Below are 10624 nucleotides of genomic sequence, written 5' to 3'. Positions count from 1 at the left end.
GATCAGCCATGATCGAATTGAATGGCAGAGCAGGATCGACGGGTTGAATGGCTTACTCCAATGTTCCTCTGTTCCTAAGAGAGTTGGCGCCAGCGTGCAGCCCTGCTTTACCCCACTGCTGATCTTGAAAGCATCTGATGTTGCTCCATTGCAACTGATGGAACTGTGCATGTTCTCGTGGAAAGAAGAGATGATGCCTAAGAGGTCAAGAGGGCAGCCGATTTTCCATCGCAGTTTGAAGAGGCCGTCTCTGCTGACAAGATCAAAGGCCTTAGTGATGTAGATAAAAAGGTGTGAGGCTCTGTGGCGCAATGAATAGTGTGTTGGACTTCTAAATACTGATTCAGAAGATATTCAAAGGTTGTGGGTTCAAGTCCCACCAGAGTCAGATTTTGGACCAGAAACAGAGGAGCACAACGGAACATCATGTGAAGAAATGCGTCAAAAGCACAGAATCGGAGACAGAGCGAGAGAGAGAGGAGCAGAGCAGGGGAAAAAAAAATCGAGGAGTGACGTCACAATGGAGAGTGAGAGCAGGGAAACAGAGAGCCGCTGGGGTGAGGATACAGGATTTGGTTCTTTCTCAGGTGCAGTGGAAGGAGCTGTTTGGTGAGGATCTGGTAAGCTGTGACATCACAGGCAAGCAGGTAGTTGATTGGTTTGGAAGAACCGACCTGCTTGATGCGCATCTGGTCAGTGATGAAGATCCATTTTAGTCCTAACGTTTAAAATAGTAAACAAACTAGTGGTAAGTTCAATAAAATATACAGTAAAATGAATAATTGAATAAAATATTTAAGTAGTTAATTGAAACACGTTAAGGATGACAGGACAGGTGATGTGTCACAGCTGCAGCATGTGGGAGTTCCTGGATGCCAGTGTGATCCAGGGCAAACACGTCTGCAGTAAGCGTTTGCGGCTCAAAGAGGGAGAAAAAAGGAATGTAGTGGTAGTAGGGGACAGTATAGTAAGGTGGATTGACTCTGTTCTCTGCAGCAAAGAGCAAGAGTCCAGACGGCTGTGTTGCCTGCCGGTGCCAGGATTCAGGACATCTGCTCAGGGCTGGAGCGAAACATACAATGGGAGGGGGAGGATCCAGTCGTCGTGGTCCATGTCGGTACCAACGACATAGGCAGGACAAGGATAGAGGTTCTGCAAAGTCAGTATGAGGAACTAGGCAGCAAATTAAGAAGCAGAACCTCAAAGTTAATCATCTCTGGATTATTACCTGAGCCATGTGCAAATTGGCATCGGACAAATATGATTAGAGAAAGTAGTGTGCGGCTGAAAGACTGGTGTGGCAGTTGTGGGTTTTGGTTCGTGGGGCATTGGCACCAGTACTGGGGAAAGTGGTGGCTGTACAGTTGGGACGGTCTACACCTGAACCGTGCTGGTGCTGGTGTTCTAGCGAGCCAAATAACTAGAGAGTAGAGACGGTTGTAAACTGAATAGTGGGGGCAAGGGATCAAATTTGGGAAGATATGGTGAATCAAGGAGGAGAGACAAGGCAAGAGAGAAAGGTATAAATATGGGAAATGATAAACAGACTGTGACAGGAAGGGACAGAATGTACAAATCTAAGAGTAAATCGACAGATAAGGCTAGAGGTGACAAAAATAATAAAAGGACAAAACTAAATGCTCTGTATCTGAATGCATGGAGCATTCGAAACAAAACAGATGAACTGAGAGCACAAATAGAATAAATAAGTACGATCTGATAGTCATTCCAGAGACATGGCTGCAGGGCGACATAGATTGGGATGTGAATATTGGAGGTGACATGGCATTTTGGAAGGACAGGAAGCGAGGAAAAGGTGGTGGGGTGGCTCTGTTAATTAATAATGGTATTAGCGTAATAGAGAGGGATGACCTAAGTTCAGGAGATCACGATGTGGAAGCAGTTTGGGTACAAATGAGAAATCATAAAGGCAAGAAGTCACTTGTGGGGGTGGTGTACAGGCCACCTAACATTAACCACACTGTCGGATGGGATATGAAGGAAGAAATAATGGCAGCTTGTCAGAATGGTACTGTGATAATTATGGGGGATTTTAATGTACATATAGACTGGAAAATTCAGATGGGCAGAGGTAGCCTAGATGAGGAGTACATAGAATGTTTTGGGGATAATTTCTTGGAACAATACATTCTGGAGCCAACCAGAGAGCAGGCTATACTAGACCTGGCATTGTGCAACGAGATAGGATTAATTAATGACCTCATAGTTCAGGTGCCCCTAAGTAGTAGCGATTATAATATGATTGAATTTTACATTCAGTTTGAGGGAGAGGAGAGTGGGTCCCAGACTAGTATTTTAAATTTAAATAAGGGCAATTATAAGGTCATGAAAGCAGAGCTAGCTAAAGTGAACTGGCAAATTAGGTTAAGGGATAAGTCAATAGAGATGCAGTGGCAGACATTTACGGGGATATTTCAGAATACACAGAACAGATGCATTTCAACGAGAAAGAAAAGTTCCAAAGGTGGGACTCACCATCCATGGTTCACGAAAACAGTTAAAGATACTATCAAACTTAAAGAAAAAGCCTATAATTGTGCAAAGGTGGGAGGCAGGTCAGAAGATTGGACAGAATATTAAAAAAACAGCAAAGAATGACTAAAAGATTGATAAGGAAGGTAAAATTAGAGTATGAGAGAAAGCTCGCAAGAAATTTCAAGACAACTAGTAAGAGTTTCGATAGATATTTTAAAAAGAAAAGAGTTAACAAAGCGACTGTTGGTCCTATAGAAAGTGTGTCTGGGGAATTAATAATGGATAATTAAGAGATGGCAGATGAATTGAACAGATACTTTGCATCGGTCTTCACTATTGAGGATACAAATAACATCCCAGTATTAGCCGTATATCAGGAAATTGAAGGGATGGAGGAACTCAAGAAAATTACAATCACCAGGGAAGTGGTACTAAACAAATTGTTGGAGCTGCGGGTTGACAAGTCGCCAGGTCCAGAATTGGCTAGTGACATTGTTGATGCGCTGGTTTTAATATTCCAAAATTCCCTAGATTCGGGAAGGTTCCGTTAGATTGGAAAGGAGTGAATGTAACTCATTTATTCAAAAAGGGAGGGAGACAGAAAGCAGGAAACGACTGGCCATTTCGCTTAACATTTGTCTTAGGGAAAATGTTTGGAGCTATTACAGAGGATGTTATAGCAGGGCATTTAGAAAAAATTAAGGTAATCAGGCAGAGTCAACATGGTCTTTTGAAAGGGAAATCATGTTTAACCAATTTATTGGAGTTCTTTGAGGGAGTTACATGTGCTGTGGATAAAGGGGAACCAGTGGATGTATTGTATTTCGATTTCCAGAAGGATAAGGTGACATATCAAAGGTTATTGCAGAAAATAAAAGCTCATGGTGTCGGGGGTAACATATTGGCATGGATAGAAGATTGGCTAGCTGACAGGAAACAGAGAGTCAGCATAAATGGGTCATTTTCTGGTTGGCAAGAAGTAACGAGTGGTGTGCCGCAGGGATCTGGGCTGGGGCCTCAACGTTTTACAATTTATATAAATGACTTAGATGAAGGGACCGAAGGTATTGTTGCTAAATTTGCTGATCACAAAGATAGGTAGGAAAGTAGGTTGTGAAGAGGGCAGAAGGGGGCTACAAAGGGATATAGATAGGTTAAGTGATTGGGCAAAGACCTGGCAAATGGAGTATAATGTGGGAAAGTCGGAAATTGTCCACGATGGCAGGAAGAACAAAAAGCATCTTTTCTAAATGGTGAGAGATTGCAGAGCTCTGAGATGCAGAGGAATCTGGGTGTCCGAGGGCATGAATTGCAAAAGGTTAGTATGCAGGTCCAGCACTTAATTAGGAAAGCTAATAGAATGTTATCATTTATCACCATGGGAATTGAATACAATAGTAGGGAGGTTATGCTTCAGCATTACAGGACATTGGTGAGACCTCTTCTGCAGTACTGAGTACTGTACTGGTCTGCTTATTTGCGGAAGGATGTAAATGCATTGGAGGTAGCACAGAGAAAGTTTACTAGACTAATACATGGAATGGGTGGGCTGTCTTACGAGGAAAGATTGGACAAGCTAGGCTTGTCTCCGCCAGAGTTTAGAAGAGAAAGAGGCGACATGATTTGTTATTTAATTTATTAATTAACAAATTAGCTATCCTCCAGTCTTCCGGTACCCCACCCGTGGCTAACGATGATACAAAAATCTCTGCCAGCGCCCCAGCAATCTCCTCCCTTGCTTCCCATAGCATCCTAGGATACATCTGATCAGGCCCTGGGGATTTATCCACCTTAATGCACTTCAAAACCTCCAACACCTCCTCCTTTGCAATGTTGATATGCTGCAGGATATCGCTGTTTCCTCCCTTGAACTCACTAGCTTCCATGACCTTCTCCACGGTAAATACAGACGAGAAATATTCATTTAAGACCTCGCCCATTTCGCGTGGCTTCACACATAGATTGCCACACTGATCCTTAAGGGGACCTACTCTCTCCCTTGCTACCCTTTTACTCTTAATATACTTATAGAATCTTTTAGGATTCTCCTTTATCTTATCTGCCAGGGAAATCTCATGGCCCCATTTCGCCCTCCTAATTTCCTTCTTAAGTGTTCTCCTACATCCCCTATAGGTCTCGAGGGACTCGCTCGATCCCAGCTGCCTATACTTGACGTATGCCTCCTTCTTTGTCCTGACCAGGCCCTCAATATCCCTCGTCAACCAAGGTTCCCTAAACTTGCCAGCCTTGCCCTTCCATCTAACAGGAACATGCTGGCCCTGAACTCTTCCTATCTCACTTTTAAAAGCCTCCCACTTGCCAGACGTCCCTTTACCTGTAAACAGCCTCTCCCATTCAACTTTTGAGAGTTCCTGTCTGATGCCATGGAAATTAGCCTTCCCCCAATTTAGGACTTCAACCTGAGGACCAGTCCTATTCTTTTTCATAACTATCTTGAAGCTAATAGAGTTATGGTCACTGGTCCCAAAGTGCTCCCCCAATGACACATCAACCACCTGCCCATCCTAATTTCCTAAGAGGAGGTCGAGTGTAGCCCCTTCTCTAGTCGGGCCATCCACGTACTGCTTCAGAAAACTATCCTGGATTCACTTAACAAATTCTTCCCCATCTGATCCCTTTGCACTAAGGCAGTCCCAGTCAATCTTAGGGAAGTTAAAATCACCTACTATTACAACCCTATAATTCCTATACCTATCTGTGATTTCCCTACATATATGCTCCTCCACTTCCCTCTGACTATTGGGGGGCCTATAGTATAATCCCATCAAAGGGATCACCCTTTTATTATTTCTAAGTTCTACCAGTATGGCCTCACTGGACATTCACCCCGGGATATCCTCTCTAAGTACTGATGTCCTCCCTAATCAATAGTGCAACTCCCCCTCCTCTCTTACCTCCACCTCTGTCACGCCGGAAGGATCGGTACCCCGGAACATTGAGTGGCCAGTCCTGCCCATCCCTCAACCACGTTTCCGTAATAGCTACAATATCACAATCCCATGTACTGATCCATGCTCTGAGTTAATCTGCCTTACCTGTAAGGATACTTGCATTAAAGTAAATGCAGTTTAGCCTACCAGACCTTCCACGTTCCCTGTCCTGCCCCTGCCTGGCCTGCCTACTGGACTTGCTTGCTTTAACCTCTCCATTTGCCTCAACTATCTCATCGGAGAGACTACTACTTTGGGTTCCACCCCCGCTGCAAGACTAGTTTAAACCCTCCCGTGTATTACTATAAAATCTCCCGACAAGGATATTGGTCCCCTTCCAGTTCAGATGCAACCCGTCCCTCTTGTACAGGTCACCTCTGCACCAGAAGAGATCCCAATGATCCAAGTACCTGAAGCCCTCCCGCCTTCGCCAGTCTTCAGCAACGCATTCATTTGCCTAATCCTCCTATTCCTACCCGCACTAGCACGTGTCACAGGAAGTAATCCTGAGATTACAACCCTCGAGGTCCTGCTCTTTAACCTTCTGCCTAACTCCCTATATTCACTTTGCAGAACCTCATCTCTCTTCCTGCCTATGTCGTTCGTACCAATATGGACCACGATCTCTGGCTGCACACCCTCCCCTTTCAGAATTTCCGGCAGCTGCTCGGAAACATCCTTGACCCTTGTATTAGGGAGGCAACATACCATCCTGGAGTCTCGTTTGCGGCCACAGAAACGCCTATCAGCACCCCTTATGATAGAATCCCCTATCACAATAGCTCTTCCACCCCTTTTCCTCCCCTGCTGTGCAGCAGAGCCCTCCGTGGTGCCACGGACCGCGCTGTTGCTCTTTTCCCCTGGGAGGTCTTCCCCCCAACAGTAACCAAAGCGGTGTATCTGTTTGAGAGGGGGATGGCCACAGGGGACTCCTGCACTACCTGCCTGCTCCTACTATTCCATCTGGTGGTCACCCATCCCTTTTCCGCCTGTGCATCCATTACCTGCGGTGCGACCACCTCACTAAACATGCTATCAATGACGCCCTCAGCTTCGCGGACGCTCCACAGTGAAACCACCCGCAGTTCCTGCTCCATAATGCGAGTAGCCAGTAGCTGCAGCTGGATACACTTCCTGCACACATGGTCGTCATGGAGACTGGGAGGGTTCCTGAATCCCCACATAGCGCAGGAGGAGCATATCACGGGGCTGAGCTCTCCTGCCATGACTTACCATTAGATTAATTAGTTACTCCCTTAATTAAAAAATACTAATGACACTCGGGGCCTTGTTCTACCCACGACAATCTAAAGTCCTTCATAAGCTACACTGAATAAAAAAAACACTTTAGTAGTACTCACCTTATCAGTAGAGGTTTTTTTTTCAACTAAAAAACTTTGCCCTTTTCTTTAAGATATTTAAATACACTAACAGCAGTGACTCACCAACCAATCACCTTGCAGTTCTCCTCTGACATCACAGTTGGCTTCTTTTCTTTCAAAACTCCAGCACACTGGAAGAGCTCCACTCCACTCCTGGAAGGGAAGAGACTGGGCCTCGATCCTCGGATTGGATTTATAGGCTCCGCTCTCGGCGTTCTCCTCATATCGCTCCATATCGGTCTGCTCCGCTCCGCTCCTCTCCGCTCCCGGAAGGTAATTCACCAGCTTTTGCAGAAAGTAGGACTTAAGCTGTTGCAGTACCTGTTAGAAAGATTGTCTAAGTTATTCTGAAGTCATCTTCCAATGTCATCTGCATGGAAGCAGGATTTTAAAGGATAAGATGTAGTTTTTAAAAGTCACTTCAATCTTCCTCGAGTCTTTACAAAGAAGCCAAGTAAATCTTGATAAAAAGTCATATACATTTCGAGATCTTTTAAAAACACTTCAATCTTGTTAATAAAAAGTCAGATGTAAATTTAAGAACTCTGATCAGGCCATGCTAAAAACTTACATACAATTATGAAATAAAATACAACATTTAACATGTCTGAGCTCCTTTCTGAGAGTTGACCCCTGCTGCTGCCGGTGTCTTCCTGGAATATTGGAGCTGTTGTGTCAACAGAAAAGTCCTTCCCGAGCAGCCCTGAGCCTGTTGGTACCGGCTTTAATCTAACCCAGGTAAAAATCAGGGTACATTGTGGGCAATGAGCCCAAATTGCTGAACTACAGGTCCCTGTCACTTTAAAGAGTGGGCTGGTGCGATTATGATCAGAGGCTCCTTCTGAGCACATTTCTCACCACCACCACTTCCAGATGCTGGTGTTAGTGTGTGCATGTACCGGCAGTTGCAGTGCTGTTCAGACCCTCAATAGCAGTGAAAGTCTCAGAGTTCACCGCTATTGGGGCTGTAAAATCCAGGCCAATATCTCACAGTCCTGTTAGATTTGCTCTCCCTCTGTACAAAATCAAACTCCACACATTGTCTTACACTCACTCCTGTTTCCAGCCCTGATGGTGCAGAAATCCCCTCTCAAAGGTACACAATCCAGTTGATTTCTGATCAAATACCTCCTTCCTCATTCAATAGAGGAAACAGAGACATGAACAGGAGTCAGGTGCAAGAAAGTTTCACCAACAGAGCAAAGAAAGGCACCAACAAAAGTCACACCTACTTTCCAAATCATTTCACTGGAATATTCTTTCACTTGTTTTGTCGGATGACTGCAATAAATCTGAAAATGAGCACCATGAGGTTTGTGTTCACTAGTCATTTGTTCTCCTGTGTTTGTCTGTCAGGTTTGTAATTCAATTTGTATTGGATATTGAAGAGAATCTCTTTTCAAGATGATTGCACATTGTACTGTGTTTAAAGCAACCAACTTGTAAAATGGCAGAAAATGAATGTTTCAATACCTGTGTGACCAGATTCTTCCAATGCTTTTCAACAGCTAGAGTGATGATGCTTGTAATCTGTATCCTGTGGAGAATGGGAGAGGAGAATAAAAACATGGTGCATGAACAGGACAGACTGTGTAAAATGGGAGCACAGAAATACTGCCACCTCATTGAAAGTTAATGAGAGTTATTCTAAGTCAGACACCTGTCCACAATGAACAAGTGAATACATTAATTGTCCACTTTCAATCTAAATGGGACTGAGGTTCCAACAGAGAAGTTTTCTGGAAAATACCTGCTGCAGTTTTAAAATTGATGAACTGGAACATCTTATACTAACTTTCAAATAACTGGAGTGATTGTATAGTTCTCATAGTGGAGAGAAGGAGTTGTTTATAAATATAAGCAGAAAGACACATTTGTGGATTGGCGAATGAGCTTTAACTTTCTGAAATGTATTTGTCCATTGGTTGCAGGTCACTGGAAATTCTTTTTTACATTCCAATTGTAGCAGCAGCAGTTAGCAGCAAAATGTCTGATTAATCAGAGTAGTGGGTCTGGGAAATACTTAAACAGCCGAGACCCTGTAAAACAGAACTCCAAGTAACAGTTTAAATAAGGCACTGAACTGACAAAGCGGTAAAGGCCTGCTCAGGTCAGGAAAAAATACCCGACCCGAACCCGACAGAACCACATTGGACCCGAGCCCGACCCGGTCCGAGTATCTCCATTTATTCCCACGCCCAAACTAACCCGAACCTTACCCGACCACCGGAATGTTCACTTTATCTACCTCCCGATTCCGAATCTACAGGAAACTGCAGCAAGAGCGCAATGACGTCATAGAGATGCTCACTTGCTCACTGAGCAGACTCAGAGTTTCCCTCCTTGATGAGCCGGACTCCCAGCTAAGGTTGGCTTTTCAACTTTTGACACTTATTAAACTCAACTTCCCAGCAGAGTTAAATGTAATACTTACTGTGTGTGTCCGACACGGACTCAGCCCGACCTGGACCCAGCCCGACCCGAACCTGGCCCGACCTGATCCGAGCCCGAAAGCCAGACCCGGAAGAGCGACCCGACACGACCCGAACCCGACACGGGTCCCGTCGGGTTCAGGTCGGGTGGCAGGCCTTTGCAGAGCGGAGGTCAGATGAGGATTGAATTAATTTCAATCACTGAATCTAAACAAGAAGTAAATCTGCCAGGGATGGAAGCCTTTGCTTTAGCTGTGAGCTTGTCCGCAACGGTAGCGCGTCTGACTCCAGATCAGAAGGTTGTGTGTTCGAATCACATCAGGCTCAGTTATGTTTTACAGCAGCTCAAGTTCCTGGATTTGATATCAGAAGAGAGTTCGATCGATTGGAATGTTTAGTGAATGGTTGAATTTCAAGATCAACTTCAATGGATTAAAGTCCTGATTCCTGGTTCCGTTCCATTTCCATGCTCAGTTCTTATTTCACACTGTTTTATATCAGAACAATGTTTCAGGGATATGATGTGTCCATTGTTTGTACAATCGCTCTGTCACCCAGTGTGAGAAATAAAACACAAACCGCACAGCATGCGGCTCAAACCCATACCTGGCTCTGTCCATAGGCCGCTTAGTTCAGTTGGTTAGGACGCAGTGTTGATAACAACAAGGCTGTGGATTTGATCCCCATGTGTGCTGTCACATGATCAGTCAATAATTTGACACATTTTTGTAACACTTAAAATCCAACTTTTAGATGCAAACAAGTTTACATAAAATGTCAAAGGGAATTTATTTTGAATAACATCCATTGTATCTTTGTCACTGGTCTGGAGTAACACAGAATTCTTTCCAATTATCTTCCGTTTGCTGATAAACATTGAACTCGTGGCCTGTTCTCGTTAATGGTCACAAGCAGCAAAAACAGACAGAGCAAGTCTAACCGCCCAGAGATGTGGAAAAGGCTTCAGTTTGGGACATATGCAGCAAATCAAATGTTCTCCCGGCCCCGAAAGATTCAAAAACTGGGGAAAAGGACACAAGGAGATAGAGAATAAGCTAAAGCTGACAATGTAAATATTTCCCATCCTTGATATCTCTCTATTCCAATCCAACCTTCAGAGTTGGGTAAATAATTTCAGTGTAAATTGTGCAGCTCAAGAGTCAAAATCAAAGGGCGATGCAGAATAAAGGAAAACTGCCAAAACCCCAGATTGAACCAGGGATCTTCGGTCTAACACACTCCCAACTGAGCTATTTCAGTCACACAGACTTGGGATGATAAGTGGCAAGTAACATTCGCACCACACAAGTGCCAGGCAATGAATATCTCCAACAAGAGAGAATCTAACCATCTCCCCTTGACA

General features: G+C 44.3%; 1 non-coding gene across 1 annotated transcript; it reads left to right on the top strand.

Moving 5' to 3' along the window:
- The first annotated feature begins 297 nt into the window (after positions 1-297).
- On the top strand, positions 298-388 carry trnar-ucu (transfer RNA arginine (anticodon UCU)). Its single transcript is given in 2 exon segments — positions 298-334; positions 353-388. It is a non-coding gene; the product is annotated as a tRNA-Arg (tRNA).
- Positions 389-10624: the final 10236 nt, after the last annotated feature.

Source organism: Heterodontus francisci, unplaced genomic scaffold (genome assembly GCF_036365525.1).
Source record: "Heterodontus francisci isolate sHetFra1 unplaced genomic scaffold, sHetFra1.hap1 HAP1_SCAFFOLD_278, whole genome shotgun sequence".
NCBI classification, from domain to species: domain Eukaryota; kingdom Metazoa; phylum Chordata; class Chondrichthyes; order Heterodontiformes; family Heterodontidae; genus Heterodontus; species Heterodontus francisci.
The sequence above is the reverse complement of the archived record's forward strand: the minus strand, read 5'-3'. Positions and strand labels throughout refer to the sequence as shown.